A 14,326-nucleotide genomic window follows, 5' to 3' on the forward strand; every position below is an offset into this window, starting at 1 on the left:
TATAAATCTGAAGTAATTACCAAATTGAAGCACAAAGATGGACAATATGCAATAAAAGAGACAGAGAAAGGGAAAGGATCTAACTTTCTACACAATTCTAACAGGTGGGCAAAGAAAACTGAAAAGAGGCAACAGCTGAAAATTTTGCAGCACTGAACCAGGGTATGACATCTCAGATTCTGGAATCATAGCAGATGCCAAGCAGAATAAATAAAAGAGATATCAGCACTTGAATGCAATATAATAAAACTTCTTAAATAACCGAAGTACTAATATTTTATTTTCTCTTCCCTCCTGAGGAACCTACAGCTGAAACAGCATGAATAAATCCTTGTTCCAGCTCCCTCTGGACATGCAGCTGTTACACCAGTAGATGTGCTCTTCTATCTGCCACAAGGCAGAGGAAATTCCAATCATCAGCTCTCGCTTTTAGAATTCACCACAAGTAAGTGGTGAATCTCTCCCAAAGTCCCTTAAACTCCAGGGTGCAAGTGACCAATATTTTTCATGGGTCTCTTAAAGTCCTCCACTAGCTTAGACAAATCATCTGAAATTTCATTTTAGACTTTCAGCAAATAAAGGCTATATTGGACCTTCACAATTTTTCACAGGCTATATTGGACTTTCCCCGGCTCCCTTTTAAAGTTACTGGTCCTGTATTTTTGTCTTATTTTTTCTATGATATGTTCTTATTTTTCCTTATTGATTTACAGAACATCTTTAAATGTTCTTGATACTAGTCCTTTGATAGCTGAGTTTTACAAATACATTCTCCTGCTTTTTGTTTTTTTTCAAATTCTAAGTGCTATCTTTTTTTTTTTTAATGTGAAATTTATTGTCAAATTGATTTCCATACGACACCCAGTGCTCATCCCAACAGGTGCCCTCCTCAATGCCCATCACCCACTTTCCCCTCCCTCCCACCCCTCATCAGCCCTAAGTTTAGTCTCAGGGTTTTTTTTTTTGTTTTGGTTTTCAGTTTTCACATTTTTTTAAACTATGAAATTTATTGTCAAATTGGTTTCCCTACAACACCCAGTGCTCATCCCAAAAGGTGCCCTCCTCAATACCCATCACCCACCCTCCCCTCCCTCCCACCCCCCATCAACCCTCAGTTTGTTCTCAGTTTTTTAAGAGTCTCTTATGCTTTGGCTGTCTCCCTCTCAGTGCTATCTTTTGAAGTATAGATCTTCTTGAATATATTAAAGTGAAAGTGATAAGTTATACCATATTCTAGATATATTACTGTGTTCTAAATCTTGTTTATGAAATCCTACACTATGCCAAAGTTACATTTTCTAATATAAAAAACCTGTTAAATCTTTACTCTTTTTCCATACTTTTTTTGCCAAAACTATCACAAGTTAGATTTCTACAGATCTTCCATTGGTTTAAAGATATACAATTTCTGTTTTACATTGATTTTTTCTTGCTGAACTGTCTTATTCATTCCTCCTAGAATGATGATTCTATGTTTTAACTTCTCACTCAATTTTTTGTCTCTTAATCTCATATTTTCTAGATTTTTGTCTCTTTGAAACATATTCTGTGTGATATCTTCAATTCTACCTTCAAGTTCCCTTATTCTCTTTTCCACTGTATCTAATCTATTTTTAAACTGGTATCCTGATGTTTTAATTTCAGTTATTATATGTACTTCACTCATACCAATTGTTTTGGTTCTTTCTCAAAATTTCTTGGTCTTTTTTGTATACTCTTGCCCAATTTCTCACATTTTTAACCCCACCATAAACTTATATAAATATATTAATATATTGATTCCCTGATATTTTCAGTGTATACAGTTTTGGACTATGAGTTGAAACGTTTTTATAATATTGCTACATATTATTTGCAAGATTAATCTTTGAAACTTATTGGACAAGATTAAAAGAAGATTAAAAGAGGATTTTTGATTTTATTTTTGTCTAGTTCCTGGGAGTACCTTATTTTGGAATAATTTTAAATTAAATTCTTAGCTTGAGGCTACTCCCACTACACCCCACTACACAGGAAGTTTAAATGTGGCTTGAAAATTCACGAGGGCTGACTTGTAGTTATAATTCTCAGCTACCCTTTGTTTATTCAGTGCAGAGGATAATTAGAGGTAATTTTCCTTGTTGTAAAGAGTGAAACTCTTTGGGTTCCAAGTTTATGCAGTTAGTCTCTTATTGGAATTCTTAACATGCAGATGGGTTTCTTCTTGGACAGCCTCCTTGGGAGCATGGCTAGGCTTTCTCTCTTTCTCATGTTGTTCTTTAAATCTCAAAAAGTCAAGTAAAAGGTCACTGGGTTAAAGCCAGCTTCCCAGAACTGCTTATTTCTTTGAGGTCCGTCTTTCACTTAGATATTGGTCTATCAGGAACCTTTACTTTATTTCCAGGTAATTGACACATTTATGAATTAAAAAAGTATATTGTGTCCATCATTTTTATTTTGTATAAATAAGAGGATTTTTCAAGGAACTATTACTCCAGTACTGCCATAACAGATGTCGCTAATTACTTTCTACAAATTACTTTATGTAAGCCTCACAAACTTATCAAAAATTAAGTAAGGTCTTAAGGTCATAAGTTTTGACTTTTTTGTTCATGAATAATAATTGGTCTATGAGAAAAAAAATTAACAAAAACCAACTTTACTTTAAAAACCTGTTGACTCTTATCATGCAAACCTACATATATAGACTAAAGTTGCTTAAAAGTTAGGACACGTTTTCTGTAGACACAGCAATATTAAAACTTTAAATTAAAAAGATAAATAACTTTCACTTTTAATGTGACAATTTTGTCACTATAAATCAGAAAATACAGATAAACAATGTAAGACGTTAAAATGCTTATTCTAGGACTTCCAGGGAATATGGCAGAGTAGAAGGACCCTAAACTCACCTCGTCCCACAGATAAAACTAAATAACACTCACATCAGTGCAAATAACCAAGAAAACAATCCAAATGCTGGCAGAACAAACTCCTGAACTAAATGTAGAGAAGAAGCCACGATGAAGAGGGTAGGGAGTATACAGTGGGGAGATATTCTGGCCACCTGAGGGAGGGAGCAATGAGCACAGAGAGGGGCAAGAAACAGACTATCACACTGGGGAGCCTGCACAGGGAAGAAGAATTCCCACAGCATCTGGCTTTGGAAATCAGTGGGGTCGAGTTCTGTGAGTTCTTAGAACAAGCAATACTTAGAATCTAGAACTTTAAAAATCAGGAGGCTCAGCTCTGGGAGAGCCCAGAGGGCCACAGAAAGTGGAGTCCCCACCCTTAAAGAGATAGCACAACAAACAGCTCTTCTACACAGAACCAGCAGCTTGAAAAATGCTTGGGGTACACAGGAGGGAGAGTTAGTTACTAACCTCAGAGTTTGCTGAGGGACTTCTACAGGAATAAAAAGCTGGCAGGCACCATTTCCTTCCCCTGCCCCCCAGCATGGTGCTGGCATTCATTCACTACCTAACTTGCTTACCCTATACTCCACCCTTGCCAGCTAGAGCTATCTCGGTACTCTTACTGTGGGTCCCCTCCCCCAGAAGATAGGCACAAACCTTGCCAACACCGTGTCTCCCCACCTGCCAAGGAGGATGTACACACCTCGTTAAAACTACACTTCATGCCCCCACTTTGTGGAGTGGCCTAGCTGGTCAGGTCTCTCCAGTAGCTGCATGTCCCAGGGGGAAAAGGACCAGCACATGCAGCTTGCAGTACTCCACACCTACACACGCACACCTTGTAGAGCACCCTGGCTGGCTGGGTCTTCACAGTGGCTGGTCCTGTCCTATGAAGAGGATCAGTGCCACCTTCTTAAAAGTGCCTGCCCTGCCCACTACTTTCAAGAGCAACAGACACAGCTAACTTTTCCTAACAGAGACAGACACAGATTGTTAGGCAAAATGCAGAGACAGAGGAATATGTTCCAAATGAAAGGAAAGACAAACTTGCAGCTAAGGCTAAGGGCTAAAGTGAAAGTGAGATAAGTAATATGCCTAATAGAGAATTTAAAGTAATGGTCATAAACATACTCACTGGACTCGAGAAAAGAGTGAAGAACCTTAGTGAGACCCTAAACACAGAGATAAAAAAGGATCAATCAGAAATGAAGAATATACTAATTGAAGTTAAAAGTATATTTAATGGAATAGAGGAAGGCTAGGGGAAGCAGAGAAATGAATTAATGACCTGGAAGACAGAGTAATAAAAAGTAATAGAGCTAAGTGAGAGAAAAAATAATTATGCTAAATGACAATAGACTTAGGGAACTCAATGACTCCATCAAGCATAATATTATTCCCATCATAGGGATCCCAGAAGAAGATATAAAAGAGGGGAAAAATTTATTTGAAGAAATAATATCTGAAAACTTCCCTAATCTGAAGAAACAGATATTCAGATCCAGAAGGCACAGAGATCCTCCAACGAAATCACTACAAGGTCAACACCAAAACATAGTAATTAATATGGAAAAAAGTAGTGAGAAAGAAAAAAATTTAAAATTAGCAAGAGAAAATAAGACAGTTACATACAAGGGAAACCCCATAAAGCTATCAGCAGATTTTTCAGCAGAAACATTGCAGGCCACAAGGGAATGGTATGATAACATTCAAAGTGCTTATAATCTGCAACCAAAAATACTCTATCCAGCAAGGCTATTATTAAGAATAGAAGGAGAACTAAAGGAGTTCATGACCACTAAATCAGCCTTATAAGAAATATTAAAGGGTACTCTTTGAGTGAAAAGGAAAGACTATAACTGAGAATATGAAAAGTAGGAGACATGGAAGAAGTAAAAATAAGTATTTCTGTAAAATCAGTCAATAGATTCATAAAATCAAAGAATGTAAAAAAGGAAACCATTTACTTAAAACATAGAGGGGAAAAGAATAAAGAATGTGTTCAAACTTAAGAAACCATCAACTTCATATAGACTGCTATATGCAGAAGATGTTATATACAAACCTAATGGGTAACCACAAATTAAAAAACCAGCAATAGATATGCAAAGAATAAAGAGAAAGGAATCCAAGTATATCATTAAGGAATCTCAACAAACCATGAAAGAAAGCAAGAGAAGAAAGGAACAGAGAAAAGCTTAAAAAAGCAACAAAACAATTTTAAAAATGGCAATAAATACTTATCAGTAACTACTTTGAGTGTAAATGGACTATAGGCTCTAATCAAAAGGCACTGGGTAACAAAGTGGATTAAAAAACATGACCCGTCTATATGCTGCCTACAAGAGACTTGTTTCAGACCTAATGACACCTGCAGGTTGAAAGTGAGGAGATGGAGGAACACTTATTATGTAAATGGATGTGAAAAGAAAGCCATGGTAGAAATATTTATATCAGATAAAATAAACGTTAAAAACAAAGATGGTAACTCTTGTTACCAAAGACAAAGAAGGGCACCAAATAGTAATAAACAGGACAATCAAACAAAATGATATAACAATTGTACATATTTATGCACCCAACACGAAAGCACCCAAATATATAAAAGAGTTAATAAACATAGAGTAACTAATCAATAGTAACACAATAATAGTAATGAACTTTAACATCCCACTTACATCAATGGACAGAGCATCCTAACAGAAAATCAACAAGGAAAACAGTGGCTTTGAATGACACATTGGACCGGAGGGACTTAACAGATGCATTCAAAACATTCCATCCTAAAACAGCAAAATACACATACTTTTCAAGTACACATGGAAAATTCTCCAGAATAGATCACCAAAACAAGTTACAATAAATTCAAAAATATCAAAGTCATACCATGCATCATTTATGACCACAGCCTATAAAATTAGAAATAAACCACAAGAAAAACTGTAAAGACTACAAATGCATGGAGGTTAATTACATGCAACTAAACAATTAGTGAGTCAATCAAGAAATCAAAAAAGACATAAAAAGTTACATGGAACGAGCAGTCCAAAATCTTTGGGAGGCAGCAAAAGCAGTTCTAAGAGGGAAGTTTATGACAATACAGGCCTACCTCAGGAACAAGAAAAATTTCAAATAAATAATCCAACCTTACACCTAAAGGAGCTAGAAAAAGAACAAACAAAACCTTGAATAAGCAGAAGGAATGAAATAATAAAAAACAGAGCAGAAATAAATGATATAGAAACTAGAAAAAAAAACAACAATAAAAAAACAAAAACAAAAAAACCAAAAAAACAATGGCACAGATCAATATAACCAGTAGCTAGGTCTTTAAAAGGATCAGCAAAATTGAAAAAAATTTGTCCAGGGGCACCTGAGTGGCTCAGTCACTTAAGCATCCAACTTTGGCTCAGGTCATAATCTCATGGTTTGTGGGTTTGAGCCCCATGTCAGGCTCTGTGCTGACAACTCCGAGCCCGGAGCCTACTTTGGATTCTGTGTCTCCCCATCTCTCTGCCCCTCTCCGGCTCTTGCTCTATCTGTCTCTCTTAAAAATAAATAAACATTAAAAAATTTTTTTAAAGATAAACTTTAGCCAGACTCATAAAAAAAGACAGAGAGACCTCAAACAAATCACTAATGAAAGAGAAGAAATAAAAACCAACACCACAGAAATACAGACAATTGTGAGGGAATGTTATGAAAAATTACAAGCAAACATGGATAAATTCCTAGAAACACATAAGCTACCAAAATTGAGTCAGGAAGAAATAGAAAATTTGAACAGACCGATTACCAGCAATACAATTGATTCAGTAATCAACTTTCAATAAACAAAAGTCCTGGACCAGATGGCTGCCAGGTGAATTCTACCAAACATTTAAAAGAAGAGCTAATACCTATTCTTCTCAAACTGTTCCAAAAAGTGGAAGAGGAAGGAAATATTCCAAATTCATTCTGTGAGGCCAGCATTACCCTGATACCAAAACCAGATAAAGACACCACAAAAAAGAGAATTACAGGCCAATGTCTCTGATGAACAAATTTGCAAATGGCATATCAGATAAAGCATTATTAGTATCCAAAACATATAAAGACTTTTTAAAACTCAATACCTAAAAACACAAATATTCCAATTAAAAACTGGGCAGAAGACATGAACAGTATTTCTCCAAAGAAGACATCTAGAAGGCCAACTGACACATGAAAAAATGCTCAACATAACTCATCATGAGGAAAATGCAAATCAAAACCACAAAGAGATATCGCCTCACACCTGTCAGAGTGATAAAATCAAAAACACAAGAAATAACAAGTGTTGGAGAGGATGTGGAGGAAAAGGAACCTTTGTGCACTGTTGCTGGGAATGTAAACTGTGGAAAACAGTAGTGAAGTTCTTTGAAAAGTTAAAAATAGAACTACCCTATAATCCAATAATTCCACTACTGGGTATTTACCCCCAAAATACAAAAGCACTAATTCAAAGGGATACATGTACCCTTATGTTTATTGCAGCATTACTCACAATAGCCAAAATATGGAAGCAGCCCAAGTGTCCATCAATAGATGAACGGGTATAGAAGATATGGTGTGTGTGTGTGTGTGTGTGTGTGTGTGTGTGTGTGTGTAAAATGGAATATTACTCCACCATAAAAAGAATGAAATCTTGCCATTTTCAACATCATGAATGGAGCTAGAGAGTATTATACTAAGCAAATTAAGTCAGAGAAATACAAATACCACATGATTTCACTTATATGTGGAATTTAAGAAATAAAACAAATGAGTAAAGAAAAAAAGTGAGAGACAAACCAAGAAACAGACTCTTAACTACAGAAAACAAACCAGTAGGTAGCAGAGGGGAGTTGGGTGGAAGGATGGGTGAAATAGATGATGGGGATTAAAGACCATACTTATCATAATGAGCACTGAGTAATGTATAGAATTGTTGAATCACTATATTATACATCTGAAATTAACATAACACTGTTAACTATACCGGAATAAAAATGAAAAACTTAGAAAAAGTTATTATTCTAAAGCTGGATTGTTGTGGTACAAATCTATAAATTTACTAAAAGTTATTTAACCATACACTTATTGGTGAATTTTATGGTATGTAAATTATGCCTGAAGCTATTAAACCATCTATAATATATTGTTTCTTTTCTTTGAAAAAAATTTTTTTAATGTCTTATTTTTGAGAGCAAGAGAAATAGACAGAGTATGAGTGGGGGAGGGGCAGAGAGAGAGGGAGACACAGAAATCGAAGCAGGCTCCAGGCTCTGAGCTGTTAGCACAGAGCCCAACACGGGGCTCAAACTCATGAACCATGAGATCATGACCTCAGCCAAAGTCAGACATTTAACCAACTGAGCCACCCAGGCGCCCTTGTTTATCTTCTAAAAACAATTATATGTTTATTTTTAATCAGATATTTGTACTTAAAAATGCATATATCTTTTCATGCCTATAAATACTCATTTGAAATATATATATTTAAAAAAAATTTAATGTTTATTTATTTTTGAAGGAGAGAGAGAGACAGAATGTGAGCAGGGGAAGGTCAGAGAGAGAAGGAGACACAGAATCTGAATCAGGCTCCAGTCTCTGAGCTGTCAGCACAGCCCAACGTGGGGCTTGAGCTCACAAATTGAGATCGTGACCTGAGCTGAAGTGGGACATTTAACCAACTGAGCCACCCAGGTACCCTATCCAATATAATTTTTAATGGCTAAATGGTATTTTCTATTATATTCATAATTTATTCATCCAATTCCATATTGTTGGACACTTGGGTTGTTTATAACAAAAACTAGAAATTATATGATGAACATGCTTTACACATATGCTTAAGTATTTCCTTAAGCTAATTTCTAGGAGTGAAATTACCAAGTGTTTGTAGTTTTTTGTAAATTTTCCAACACGTACAGTCCCATTATTGTGTTTGAGAGTCTTCATTTTCCTGTGTTTTTGAATAATGGGCATTACTATACTTTTTGACTGATAAACGTATATTTGAGTTTCAATTTAATTTATATTTAACCATTGATAAGCTTGGACATTCACAGAATATAAACTATAATGTGTGTGGGGGCACCTGGGTGGCTCAGTCGGTTAAGGGTCCGACTTCAGCTCAGGTCACGATCTCGCGGTCCGTGAGTTCGACCCCGTGTCAGGCTCTGGGCTGATGGCTCGGAGCCTGGAGCCTGCTTCCGATTCTGTGTCTCCCTCTCTCTCTGCCCCTCCCCCGTTCATGCTCTGTCTCTCTCTGTCTCAAAAATAAATAAAACGTTAAAAAAATTAAAAAAAAAACTATAATGTGTGTGTATTATACACACATGGAGAGAGTAGGAAAACCCCTTTGCATGTGTAAGAAGATAATTCAATTTATTCCTTTTCTACATAAATCTCATTAGTAATGTGTCTTGTACAGAGCAATTTCTAAGAAATTTTAAGAAACAGGCAACTGTGGCATATTAGAAATAGAATGGGCTTTGAAATAAGAGACTGCAGGGGCATCTGGGTGGGTCAGTCAGTTGAGCTTCTGGCTCTTGATCTCAGCTCAGGTCGTGGTCTCGTGGTTGGTGAGATCAAGCCCCTCGTCTGGCTCTGCACTGATGGCATGGAGCTTGCTGGGGATTCTCTCTGCCCCTCCCCTGCTCACGCTCTCTCTCACTCTCTCTCAAAAATAAATAAATAAATAAACTTTATTTAAAAAAAATCACACAATCCAGTGTTTTAAGTTTATTTATTTTGAAAGGGGGGGTGCCCAAGTAGGAGAGGGGCAGAGGGGAGGAGAAAGGGAGGGAGAGAGGGAGAGAGAGAGAGAGAGAGAGAGAGAGAGAAAGAGAGAGAGAGAATCCCAAGAAGGCTCCAGGCTGTCAGCTCAGCTGGACAAGAGGCTTGATCTAACCAACTGTGAGATCATGACCTGAGCTGAGACCAAGAGTCAGAAGCTCAGCCACACACAAAGCCGATGTGGGGCTTGATCTGATGAACCGTGAGATCATGACCTGTGCTGAAATCAAGAGTAGGATGCTTAACCGACTGAGCCATCCAGGCACCCCTCTGGTTTTTTATTCTTGAAAGAATCAGTAGGAGAGTCACCTTAGCAAGGTGGCATAGTAAGAAGGCTTGAGCCCTCCTCCTTGCATAGACAAGGATTTAGCAACAACTCGCAGACAAATCCGAAAACTAATCAACGTCTCCTGCACCCTGGGCACACATAAAACCAGGTTCACTGAAGCCACAGGTGGGGACGCTTTCTTGCCAGAGTCCGTAGCCCTGGAACAGCACTACATGATCAGGATTAGCTTACAGCTTTTCTCAGTAGAGGGAAAAGGATTGGTCTGTGTATCTAGCGCTGCAACTTTGCAAGAGGACTCCCCAAAGGACCGGCTTCTGTCTTGCCAGTCTTGGCGCTCTGGCAGGCCTGGCACAGGCTAGCTACCTGGTGAAAACCGAAACAGATCCTCCATGGATCATCTGCCATGCTCGGCACGGACTGAGCGGATGAAAATCCCAGCTCTCAGCCTCCACCTGAAGAGGGAAAGAGTGTTCCATGCATCTAGCGCTCCAACTTCTCCGCGGCTTCCCACAACAGTTATTCAAGTTGAAATGAAAGAACACGAAATAGCAACCGCAGAGCATTAGAGACTCACTAATAAAGGTAAATGTCGCATACAGGAGGCTGTATTACTGTAATAGTGGTAGGTAAGTCCTTTTTAATTCTAGCATAAAAGTTAAAAGAGGCCTTCTCTTCCCCGCCCCCCCAGCAAGTGGCGGTGGTGGGGCGGAGGAACCTGACATGCACCAGCCCCACTCCTGTCCCGGTCAAAGCCGAAGCTGCAGCGGGCGCCCCAGGCGGGGGCCGCGGGCGCCCTGCGCGGCCCAGGTTACGAGGGCGGAGGCAGAGGGGACGCCGCTGGCACCCGGAGACTTTGTGCGGCTGTCCGTGCCCATCATCCAGCAGCTCTACCCCTGGGACTGCGGCCTGGCCTGCTCCAAGATGGTGCTGCGGTGCCTGGGCCAGCCGGGCGACAGTGAGTTCGAGAGCGCCCTGCAGGAGCCACGACTAACCAGGGGCATCTGGACTACTGACCTGGCCTACCTAATGCGCCACTTTGGCGTGAGGCACCGTTTCTGCACGCAGACCCTGGGCGTTGACAAGGGCTACAAGAACCAGTCCTTCTACAGGAAGCACTTTGACAGAGGAGACCCGGGTGAACCAGGTGTTTGCACAAGCCAAGGCCTGTAAGGTGCCGGTGGAAAAATGCACAGTGAGCGTGCAGGATATCCAGGAGCACCTGGCACAGGGCCACGTGGCCATCGTGCTGGTGAACTCTGGGGTGTTGCACTGCCACCTCGGCTCCGGTCCTGTCGCCTACCGCTGCTTCGCCCCCAGCGGCCGCCGCTGCTGACCACCAGGGCCGCTTCACTGTGCTGCCTGGCTGCAACCGGGCCACTGGCTGCATCTTCTACAACAACCCAGCCTGTGCTGACCAAATGTGCGGCACCAGCATCAGTAACTTCGAGGAAGCCAGAACCACTTATGGCACATAAGCCCGTGTGACAAAGCCCCAGGGAAGTCTTGGAGCCCAAGGCGTGGTGCCTGCTTTGTCCACCAGCATTGCGCGTGTCATCATGTCACTTACCCCGCACACCTGCTGGTTGCTGGAGGCCTCCGCAAAGCATCTGAGTAGAGCTTCCCCGGGGACCCCAGGCCTGACTCCAACCATGCCCAGGGGACCTCCACAGTCCCCTCTGTTGCCTGCAAACCAGACCCAGGTGGAGAAGCTTGAGATCGCCTCCCCACAGACCTGGGTGCCAAGCCCTGGAGAAGCCGCCTGTCAGGATGGCATCGGTGTGTTTGGAGACCGTGTAGCCAACCCCGGCTCCCAGGGCTGGGGACTCCTCCCAGGGGGACTCCCCCGTCCCCCAGAAGTGCTATAGACCTCCTCCCTGTGCCCTTTGGTGAATGCTGCCACTCCCTCCCGCCTCCCCGTGGGCCCAAGTTCCTGTGGCTGGTTGTCAGGCCTCTGGGCCCTCAGGAGGGCTGGGCCTCAGGCCAAAAGGACCCTGAACCTCACCCCGCACCCTCCAGGTACTATAGCATTGTAGGGTGGAGGGCCCTGAGGGGAGGAGACAGGGCCCTGGCTCTTCCTGGCTGGCAGTGCTGAATGTACTCTGAGAATGCCTGACCCTGAGGGCCAAGAACAGCCACTTGAGTCCCAAAGTTCCCCCCCACCAACCCATGAGGCCTCCTGACACTAGCCTAAGCCCTGACAGTGGGGCCCATTCTCTGGGTATAGGGAGCCCCAAGCCTCACGGTGCTGGAGGTGCTGGGGTGCTAGGGCCTGCACTCCTGAGGCAGTGGGGGGATAGCCTGTGGCCTCCCACCCACCCCAGTGTTCATGCCAGGACATTTTGCACAGAACACTGGGTCTCTTTTTTCTTGACAGAGAAGGGTAATACCCGCCCAGAATCACACAGCACTGCACGTAGCATGGACCATTTGTTTTTTGTTGTTGTGGTTGGTTTTTTTGAGATTTAAGCTTTCGCTTGCGGGGAGTGAGGGTCACTCTCAAGTAAGACAATAATAGTGAGATTCAGGGACTTCAGAACCACGGACACCTCTGTTCAGAGGGCAGATAAGCCTGCCCAAGTTGTCTTTCAAAAAGAAAGGAACTCACAGCTGGTGGGCTGAGTGCCAGGACCCCTCACCTTGTAGACAAAATCCGGCCATCAGTCTGGGGAGAGTATATCCAGGACAGTGGTGGGGCTGGGTCTTGAATGCAGGTCTGTACCTAAAAACTAAGGGAAATGGATCATTCCCAAAGGGGCTGAGGACACCCAACCCTTGTGAGCGGTCATTGGCAAGGGAGCAAGGCTGCCCCAACAGCCACACGGCAGCTTCCATCCCTCCGGACCGCAAACCATGCTCAGCATCTGCTCCCACCAGCCGGCTGGCGCCCCCCCACCACGGCTGCTCTGAGGGGCAGAGGTGGGCTCTGTTTATGAGGGCCGTCAGACCACCCAGCCGAATCGCTCCTCGGCACCAGATGCAGCCTTTGGCCGAGACGGAGGCGCTATTAGCTGGTTAGCTAACAGGTCAGCCAGCCTGGTTTCAGAGACTAGCATTGCCTTCAGACTGGTCTCGTCTCTTTTGCCTTGATGCTGGGTGGCCCAAGATCCCAGGGAACTCTGGTGTCATGCCCAGGAGCACCATGTGTGGCAGCTGAGGTTTGGGCGTCCTCAGGAAGGGTCTGGCTAAAATTGTGGTAAGAATGGATGCATCGAGGAAGGCAATGAGGAAGCGAAGCTTTGGACGACTGGTGGGGCCGTCATGGAGAGCGGCCTCCAAGGAGAGTGGTCACAGCACCTCAGTCCATCGTGCAACATTTAGAAACACTCAGTCCCTGGGCAGGCCACAAGTTAGAGGTCACCCATCTGGCAGATTAACAAGAAAGCTACCTGTGTCTGAGACGGTGCCATCTGCCGGGGGAGGGTCATGGGGGTAGGATGCAAACCACACTACGTTGTGTTCTTGCACATGGCATGAAAATAAGGCTGGAGAGAGCCCAGACTTCAGCAACTTCTGCCCATAGCATGTGGCACCCATGACCCCTGTCCACATGCTAGGGGCCCAGCGAAGCCACACTGGACGGTTGGTTTTGTTCACTGCAGCCACACAGGGACAAAAGGGATTTTTTGCATTGCAGAGATTTTATATATATACATATACATATACATATACATATACATATACATATACATATTCATATTCATATACATATATATATTGTTTATAATGAACCACTCTCAATAAACATTATTCTCACTGCAAAATGAAAAAAAAAAGTTAAAAGAGAAAGTATTACAATAGAACTGTAACCAAAATACATTAAAAGACACACAATATGAATGCACATAAATTGTGACAGTAACAACATGTGGGTGGGAGGAGAAGCTAAAGTGTAGAGTTTTTGTATGTGATTAAACTTATCTTTTTAAAACAGACTGCTATAATTATAAGACGTTTTATGTAAGCCCTAAGATATCCATAAAAATAATACCTATAAATGTTACACAAAGAAAAAGAGAAAGCAAAGCCTATTATTACCAAAAAAAAAGTCAAAAAAAATATAAGGGAAGACAGCAAGAGGACAAGACAGACAAAGGAACAAGGCTAACAGAAAACAACAAAACGGCAATAGTAAATCTTTCCCTATCAATGATTGCTTTACATATAAATGGATTAAATTCCCTAATAAACACGCATAATATGCCTGAATGGCTTAAAACAAAACAAAACAAAACAAAACAAAATGCACAAATTGCTCTATAGGAAACTCATTTCAGTTTTAAGGACACACATAGGCTGAAAGTGAGAAGATGGAAAAATATATTACAGGGAAATGGTAACCTAA

General features: G+C 41.6%; 1 protein-coding gene and 1 pseudogene across 1 annotated transcript in view; one reads left to right on the top strand and one right to left on the bottom strand.

The window, feature by feature from the left end:
* The window catches only part of NECAB1 (N-terminal EF-hand calcium binding protein 1), a 191,792-nt gene that overhangs the window by 60,801 nt on the left and 116,665 nt on the right, over nt 1-14,326 (bottom strand). The window lies entirely within an intron of this gene.
* On the top strand, nt 10,705-11,459 carry LOC124518964 (protein GUCD1-like; annotated as a pseudogene).

This window comes from Lynx rufus, unplaced genomic scaffold, assembly GCF_022079265.1.
Source record: "Lynx rufus isolate CCGP_SWC_20201006 ecotype Redwood Valley unplaced genomic scaffold, mLynRuf1.p SCAF_26, whole genome shotgun sequence".
In the NCBI taxonomy this organism is placed as follows: domain Eukaryota; kingdom Metazoa; phylum Chordata; class Mammalia; order Carnivora; family Felidae; genus Lynx; species Lynx rufus.